The 8,588-nt window shown below is 42.3% G+C and overlaps 1 non-coding gene across 1 annotated transcript; it reads right to left on the bottom strand.

Annotated features, from left to right (window-relative positions):
- Positions 1–327: 327 nt before the first annotated feature.
- Positions 328–454, bottom strand: LOC116148558 (small nucleolar RNA SNORA49). The gene has a single exon (XR_004132086.1). It is a non-coding gene; the product is annotated as a small nucleolar RNA SNORA49 (small nucleolar RNA).
- Between the last annotated feature and the right edge of the window lie 8,134 nt (positions 455–8,588).

Raw genomic sequence — 8,588 nt, 5'->3', positions numbered from 1 at the left:
GCTCCGGGGTGCTGGCTAAGTCTCAAGGTGGGGACGTGAGCACACCCGGGAGGACTGTGACGTCACTGTTTTTTATTTCCTGCGGGAGGACAAGCCCTCGGGTCGGCGTTGCTGACGACGGACGGCACCTCCCACATGCTCTGATACCCTGCAGCTGGAGGCTAGCCCAGCACAAAACCGCTTTGCCTGTGTCACCCCGGACGCGTGGCCCAGTGAGACCCGAGTTTAGCGTCTCATGGGCACCGTGCGTGGCTCACTCCCTGCTGGCCGACGTCCCCTCACGGTCTCAACCTGGCCAGGCCTCGCTTACAGACCCCACCGACGGGAACTGTGAGCTCACCATGTAAGCCCCACAAGACCACAGAGTCTCACTGGGGATGGGCGCTCTTTCCTGTGCCCTCTGGCAATGTCAGGGCACTTTATAGCAAAAGCCCCTGCAGTAAGGCTGAGGGAGTGACGTCACTCTTAAGAACAGGTAAAATGTTGGCGAGATGGAGGAAGGGCAGCCTGGATCGGGACTCCAGCCAATGCAAAGGCAAGGAGGCAGGAAGGTGTGATATCTTTCTGTAAAACTGTGTTGAAGCCTCCTTGAGCACTGGGTGGCGCTGTCCAGCCTGGAGAGAAACCCGCCATAGGCTCTCCATTCCCTGATTCCTACCCACAGCCCGTGGTGATCTCCTCCTGGTCTGTGGGTGTTAGAGAGATTTTAGAAATCCATCACTGGCAGGTTTCTGAGAGGCCAGCCTAGTCTGGGTCACATTTCGAAGAAGAGAAGAATGACACTTTTAAAGCAGCAGGTGGCACTTGTCTGGGAATTGGGGAAGTAGGCAGCATCAACCTGGGGCAGATCTTTGAGGAAAACCGCCTGCTGTCAGATCAAAGCTTACAGGGTATGACAGAGTCCATGCAGCCCAGCTGATCTGAGAAAGGGCTCCAACTGGGTAAGGAAGGAAGGCTTCCTGGAGGCGGTGGTATTAAAAGATGATGAGATGTGTCCATGGGAAAGAGAGATGAGAATCCAGGCTGGAATGTAGGACTGGGTGTATGTCTGTGTGGTATAGAAGATGAACTAGGTAATGGAGTGAGACAACATTTCCTCACTTACCTCATTTGTTTAATAGACATTTGTTAAACACCTGCTTTAATCCAGGGACACAGTCTCCTGTGGCACTCACAGTCTAGAGGGGGAGACAGATCTGAAAGCAGAGAATTAAAGAAAAAATTTTATTGAAGTGTAGTTGATTTACAATGTTAGTTTCAGGTGTACAGCAAAATGATTCAGTTATACATATACCTACATATATTTTTTTGTTTTCAGATACTTTTCCATTATATGTTATTACAAGATACAGAATATAATTTCCTGTTGAAGGCAGAGAATTTTTGCATGATATGTGAAAAAGGTGTTGCGAGAGCCCAGAGGAGGCACCTGACCCAGCCTGGGGGTCTTTGTGTCCGGCTCCTGGCACAGGGCATGTAATTTCCTGAGTGATCAGGAAACTTTTCTTATTCATAAGGAGCCCCTTTTGATTACATCTCAGTTTATTCTAATGAGATTCCTTAGAGTAGGGTCCCTTTCTAGCCTCAAGGGTGGGGCTGGTCCCTGGAAACCAAGTGACTAGAGGGTTGAAACTATGGCGGGGCTGGAGATTAAGTTCTGCCTCTTGAACAAGATTTTTTTAATGGTATTTTTTTGAAAATTTTTTAAAGTAGCGGCTTCTTTTTATTTATTTATTTGGCAGGTGGAGGTAATTAGGCTTGTTTATTTAATGGAGGTACTGGGGATTGAACCCAGGACCTCATGCATGCTAAGCATGCACTCTACCACTGAGCTATACCCTCTGCCCCTGGAAGTGGGAACCTAAGCCAGCCAATCAAGAACCGCCTGATAGTCTCCCACCATCCCCTACAAGAAAGCAACCTTGCAACTTGCCACTCCCTCTTTCCTGCTCCTGACTGCCTATAAAACCTCTAGCCTTGCATGTCTCTTCAGAGCTCCTTTCTGTTTGCTAGACTGGATGCTGCCCAATTCATAAATCACTGAATAAAGCCAGCAAGATCTTAATGTGCACACAGTTGTGGATTTTGTTGTTGTTGTTGTTGTTGTTGTTATTTATTTTTAGGGGGAAGGTAATTAGGTTTATTTATTTCTTTTTAATGGCGGTACTGGGGATGGAACCCAGAACATCGTGCATGCTAAGCAGGCGCTCCACCCCTGAGCTACACCCTCCACCCTGTTGTTGATTTTAAAACAGATCTGACGCTGTCTCCAGGTTGACAGTGTCAGAAGTGAGCTCAATCTGCAGGACATCCAGTTGGCATCTGGCTGAGACTTGAAGAGTCGCTTGGTGGTGTTGGAAAATATTCTAGAGCTTTCTGAAGGTCTCATTCTAGGGGAAAGGCTGCATTCTGGAGGATGACTTGTTTGCAGAGATGGAATGGGGTGGCGGAAGGAGGGGTGTTTCAGTTCCAGCAATCAGCACATGCAAAGGCTGAGAAAGAGAACATGACTTCCTAGAGGAAGTAAAAGTTTTTCAGCAGAGCTCTAGAGCCCCAGGAGGGAAAATGGGATACCGGTCCAGGGTCCAGTCATGAGGTATTGAACTCCAGGCGGAAGGGTTAATAGTGAGCATGGTAGGAACAGCCCATCCGAGAGAGTATCTCTTTTCACCTTCCTGAGGGGCTGGTGTTCCAGCTCTGTGGATGTGTCTCTGGAGATGGGAAAGCCACCACCTCCCCAGCTCTGCCTCCACCTGTGAGATCATGAGCATGTCTCCTCAATTCCTGAGCCTCAGTTTTCCCCACATGTGAAATGGGGACATGGACTGTCTTAGTCCATTCAGGCTGCTGGAACAGATAGCGTAGACTGGGTGGCTTAAGCAACCAACATTTATTTCTCACAGTTCTGGAGGCTGGAAGTCTATGACCAAGGAGCCGGCAGACTGGTGTCAGGTGGACCCGCCTCCTGATTCACGGAAGACCATCTTCTGGCTCTGTCCTCACATAGCAGAAGGGGAGAGAGAGCCCTCTGGGGTCTCTTTTGTAAGAGCACTAATCCCATTCATGACCCAATCGCTTCCCAAATGCCCCGAATCCCCACTGGGATAGAATACCATGCTATTGGGGATTTGGTTTCAACCTAGGAATTCCTGGGGTGGGGAGACACAAGCATTCAGTCTGTGATACAAACCTATCTTACAGGGCTGTCATGAGAAAAGTTAGGTCTCTTGGCACCAAACAGATGCCCAATAAATGTTGTTCCCCTTCCCCTTTCTTTAAGGAACAAAAAGTCCTCTAAAAGACCTTGAACGTATTCCAGAGCTGGATGTACCATGCTCTGCTCGGCCATTCCACCAGCACCGGTCACCCTGCTTGTGCCACCTTTTCTCCCCCAAGAATATACAACCCATAATAATTCATTCAGTCATTCATTTAACATTGCTGGAGTGCCTACTATGTGCCAGGCAGTGTTTTTTTTTTTTTGAAAAAATAAAGCTATCTTTCTTTGCAAATGACATGATTATCCACATAGACATTCTCAAGGAATTTACAAAAAAACTCTTCTAGAGCTAATAAATTAGTTCAGCAGTATCATGGGACACAAGATTAATCTATAAATCTTAAATGTATTTGTATACACTAACAATGTAGGTACCAAAATTAAAAGCACAATACTTTTTACAGCTGCTTCAAAGAAAATGAAATGCTTAGATACAAACTTTTTTTTTTAAAACAGCAACATTATTTATAATCAGGCAGTGTTCTTGACACTGGGGATATACTAGTGAAGAAAAAAGACTCAGTCTCCTCCCTCTGAACAGCTGATCGCAGCTGTTTTTATAAATAGTTTAGTGAAACTCTTCCCCACCCATTCACTGACATATTGTCCATCATGATTTCCTGTTACAGGGGCAGAGCTGAGTAGTTGTGGCAGAGACCGGCCCACAAGGCCAAAATAATATTTGCTCTCTGGCTCTTTTCAGAAAACGTTTGCCAACTCTTGGTCTAGAAGGTAACATTCTGGGTGAGATAGCTAGTAGACAGATAAGCAAAAATTTGAACCTCAATCTGGTTCTCCTCTCTCTCTCTCTCTCTCAGGACTCCCCAATTAAGAGGGGCAACACTATAAATCCCTTCCCCCTATTTTTTGAGCTGGATGGAGTTGAGGGGCACAGAGGTGAATGAAAATGAAAATGCTTTCATGGACTGAACCCCAGCTCCAGCGTTTATAAGGTCATGGACCATGGACAGGTGACATGATCTCTGAGTCTCATAGGTAAAATGGGAACATTAGTAGCTGGGTTATGGGGATTCACTGAGACCATGTGTGAAAAGCATTTAGCACAAAAGAAGTTTTGAAGGAATGCTGGCAGGATTTCCACTTCAGGTGAGAGCATAGAAGGCCCCAGAAGACCCTCCCTTTCATGGTGATAAGTAGAAAAAAACCAACTTTTCAATAGGACTAGTCAAGAGTGGTGAAAGCAAGGATGCCCGGATGAGCTGGGATTCAGAGATAAAAATGGGCCCTTCATAGGTGAGCCAAGTGCAGTGGTAGCTTCCACACCAGGGGGCAGGCAGACACCAGCTCTGGGTATGGGGAGGCTTGCATGGATGGAGAGGTGTTTAGAGGACAGAATAAATCAGCCAGTTCTTAGGTGACAAGAGTAAGTGTTCAAAACTGTGGCCACTAGAGTGTTGGAGTCCAAACTTGGTGAGGAGATCATCCTCGCAGAGGGATGACGGGTATGGGATGTCAGAGCCCAAGTGAGGTAAGAAGGCCAACAGCATGGGGGTCTCCATCTGCCTGGTGGGAGGGGGTCAGTGTCCAAGTGCAGTGAGGAGGGCATCCACTTAGAGTAGGGGATGGTGATGGGAATATGAGATTGATGAACCAAATATATATATTCAGGATAATGGGGACCAGGTTTCCCACCATCCGAGAAGAGTATTGCAAAGATAAATGGAGAGAAAATTAGAATGAACCTTATTGTATTTAATTGTAGGTGTTGGTGTGAACTCATGGTTTTCAAAATACAGAGAGAAATAAATGTGTGTGTGTGTGTGTGTGTGTGTGTGTGTGTGTGTGTGTGTGTGTGTGTGGTGTTCTTATTAGTTTACTCAGAAGTCCTGGGATCAGTGATACCCCAAAAATAATGAGCACGCTTAACACCCTGGTCTTGGTTTCTGAATGCCAGTCTCCCCTTAAAAACAAACCAGGGCTCTTTGGAGAAAGGGTTGATTCCAGAGTTTGGACAGGGAAAGCTTGATCAGCGGAAAAACTGATAGGCATATGTCAAAAGGACATAGAAGGCAGCATGAAAGGCTTCCACTGGCCAAATCAAAGATAATTTAAGCATGAAAAAAACAGAAAGAAAAAAAAAGAATGTCAGCGAAAATGGCAGAGTGAATTTTCCTTTTTCATAAAAGCAATGAAAAAAACCACAGAATTTGTCAGAATCAACACTTTTAGAACTCTGGAAATCAACCAAAAGCTTACAGTAATTCAGAGAGCATTTAGTCAAGAAAAATGGCTGAATCTCAGTAAAGAACAGAGAGCTTGGTGGAATTTTAACGTATCCCAGTCCCTGCTTCACAGCTCAGAAATAGCCTTAAAAAATAACAGCCCACATTCCTGGTGCTGGAGGGAGAAGAACTGATTGGGAGCTCTTATAAAGCTTTGTTTCCAATGAAGAGTCATTATCTGATCTGTCTAGTGGTTTCCCAGAAGACCACACCCAAAAGGCTTGCCTTATGTGATCTCAATTGAACTTGCCCTGTCCTAAAAGCCTCTCCCCAGAGGGCACCTGCTAAATGTTTTAACACCACAATTGCCTGAGGTGATGGATAATGGTTGGGACAAACAATAGCCTAACCAAAAGTCTTAAAAGGAAAAGTTACGGAATGAGGTGTCCTTAGGGCCTTTGAAAAGTTCCAACATAGTCCTGAGAATCTGGAAGGCCACATGCATGTGTAGGGCTGTGTGCATGCCCAGGAAAGATATGAGAAGGTCCCAAACTCTTAATTTCAGCTAACTCTGAGGCTCTGTGAAAGCAGAAGTAGAGGCTAAGGCAGAGTTGCAAACTTCATGGTGGAGTGTGGAAGTCGTGTCCAAACACACAGAGACCCGGGGCAAAGACTGGGAGATTTTTAGTTTCAGGTTTTCAAGGAAATCTGTGCCATCATCCGCTAAGCACTAAGCTAAGTGGCGATTTTAGTGGCCACATATGACAGAGAATAGAGACTCTACAGAATTAGTTAAGAAAAGCCATTAAACAAACAAAAACAACCACTACAGAAAACAGCAGTGACAGCAAACCCTAAGAAGGAGGTAGAATCTGATTTCTGTAGCTGCCATATTCCATTACAGGTATATCTGGGAGATACTGTGGGTTTGGTTCCAGACTAGCACAATAAAGCAAATATTGCAATAAGGCAAGGCACACAAATTTTTTGTTTCCCTGTGCATATAAAAGTTATGTTTACACTATAATGTAGTCTATTAAGTTTACAATAACTTTATGTCTAAAAAAAACCAATGTACATACCTTAATTTGAAATACTTTCTTGCTAAAAAAAAATGCTAATCATCGTCTTTCAATGCAGGGTTGCCCAAAACCTTCAACTGCAAAAAAATGCAATATCTGCAGAGCAAGATAAAATGAAGTGCAATAAACAAGGTGTACCTGTATCTGAAATGTAGTTTTCAACAAAAATTATGAGACATACAAAGAAACAGGAAAACATTACCCATACATACACAAAAAAAGTGAACAGAAACCGTCCCTGAGGAAGTCCTGGTATTGATTACTGCACAAAGGCTTCTAATGAGCTATTTTTAAATATGGTCGATGAGTAAAAGGAAATCGTATGTAATGAACTAGAGAAGTCTAAGAATAAAATGTCACCAAATAGAGAATACATCAAGAAAGGAATTGAAATTATAAAAAGGAACCTTATGGATAATTCTGTGATTGGAAAGTACAATAACCAAAATAAAAATTTTAGTAGAGGGCCCAATAGCAGATTTGAGGAGGCAGAAGAAAGTATTAGCAAAAACTGAAGATGGGCCCATTGAGATTATTCAGCCTGAAGAACAGGGTAACAACAGTAGAAAAATTAACAGAATCTTGGAGGGAGGGTACAGCTCACTGGCAGAGCATGTGCTTAGCGTGCACGAGGTCCCGGGTTCAATCCCCAGTACCTCCATTAAAATAAGTAAATAAAACCTAATTACCTCCCCTCAACAAACAAAAATAAATAAATAAAAAGTTTTAAAAAAATTTGTAACAGAGTCTTAGAGACATGTGGGACATCATCAAACATAACAACATATACATAATGGGAGTGTCAGAAGTAGAAGAAGGACAGAAGGGGGCAGGAAGAATATTTTTTTAAACATTTTTTATTGATTTATAATCATTTTACAATGTTGTGTCAAAGGCAGAAAGAATACTTGAATAGTGGTTGAAAACTTCCAAAATTTGATGGAAGTATTAGGCTATACAACCAGAAACTAAATAAATTTCAAGTAGGATAAATTTAAAGAGACCCACACTTAGACACATAACTGTCAAACTGTTGAAAGATAGAGACAAAGAATCTTCAAAGCAGCAAGAGAAAAATGTCTCATTGTGTACAAGTGATCCTCAATAAGATTAACAGCTTATTCCTCATCAGAAATCATGGAGGCCAGAAGGCAGTGGGAAGACATATTTGAAGTTCTGAAAGAAAAAAAAAACCAAAAAACCCTGTCAACCAAAGATTCTATAACCAGCAAAATTACTTTATTCAGCCATAAAAAGGAATAAAGTACTGATATATGTCACATGCATGAGCCTTGAAAACATTATGCAAAATGAAAGGCCAGATTCAGAAGGGTGTTGTATGATTCCATTTATAGGAAATAAACAGAATAGGTAAATCCATGGAGACAGAAAGTAGATTAGTGGTTTCTGGAGCCTGGGAGGAGGTGGAAATGGGGAGTGACTGCTTAATGGGAATGGGGTTTCCCTTTCGGGTGATGAAAATATTTTGGAAGTAGATAGTGGTGATGGTTGCACAACATTCACAACATTATGTATTAAATGCTACTGAATTGTACAGTTTTAATGGTAAAATTTATGTTATGTGTATTTCATTACAATAAGAGACATGAAAGAAATATTTTAAGATGAAATAAAAGAACACTAAACAGTAACTTGAATCTACATGAAAAAATAAAAAGCCCCAACAAAAGTAACTTATATAAGTAAACATAAAAGACAATATAAATGTATTTTTATTTGCAATTCATTTTTCCCCTATCTGATTCAAAAGACAACTGTATAATGCAATCATTAAAATCTAAGTTGATGGGCACATAAAGATAAAATTTGTAATAATAGCAGCATAAAGAGAGGGGGAAATGGAAGTATAAAGGAGCAGAGTTTTGAATTTATTAAAATCATGTTGATATTAATCTGAACTAGATTGTTATCAATTAAGATGTTAATAGTAATCCCCAGGGCAACCATGAAGAAAATAAGTCAAAATACATAGTAAAAGAAACGAGAGAATTAAAGTGATATACTAAAAAGTACTTAACACAA

This window comes from Camelus dromedarius, chromosome 27, assembly GCF_036321535.1.
Source record: "Camelus dromedarius isolate mCamDro1 chromosome 27, mCamDro1.pat, whole genome shotgun sequence".
Classification (NCBI taxonomy): domain Eukaryota; kingdom Metazoa; phylum Chordata; class Mammalia; order Artiodactyla; family Camelidae; genus Camelus; species Camelus dromedarius.
This window is presented reverse-complemented; position numbering and strand designations above follow the sequence as displayed.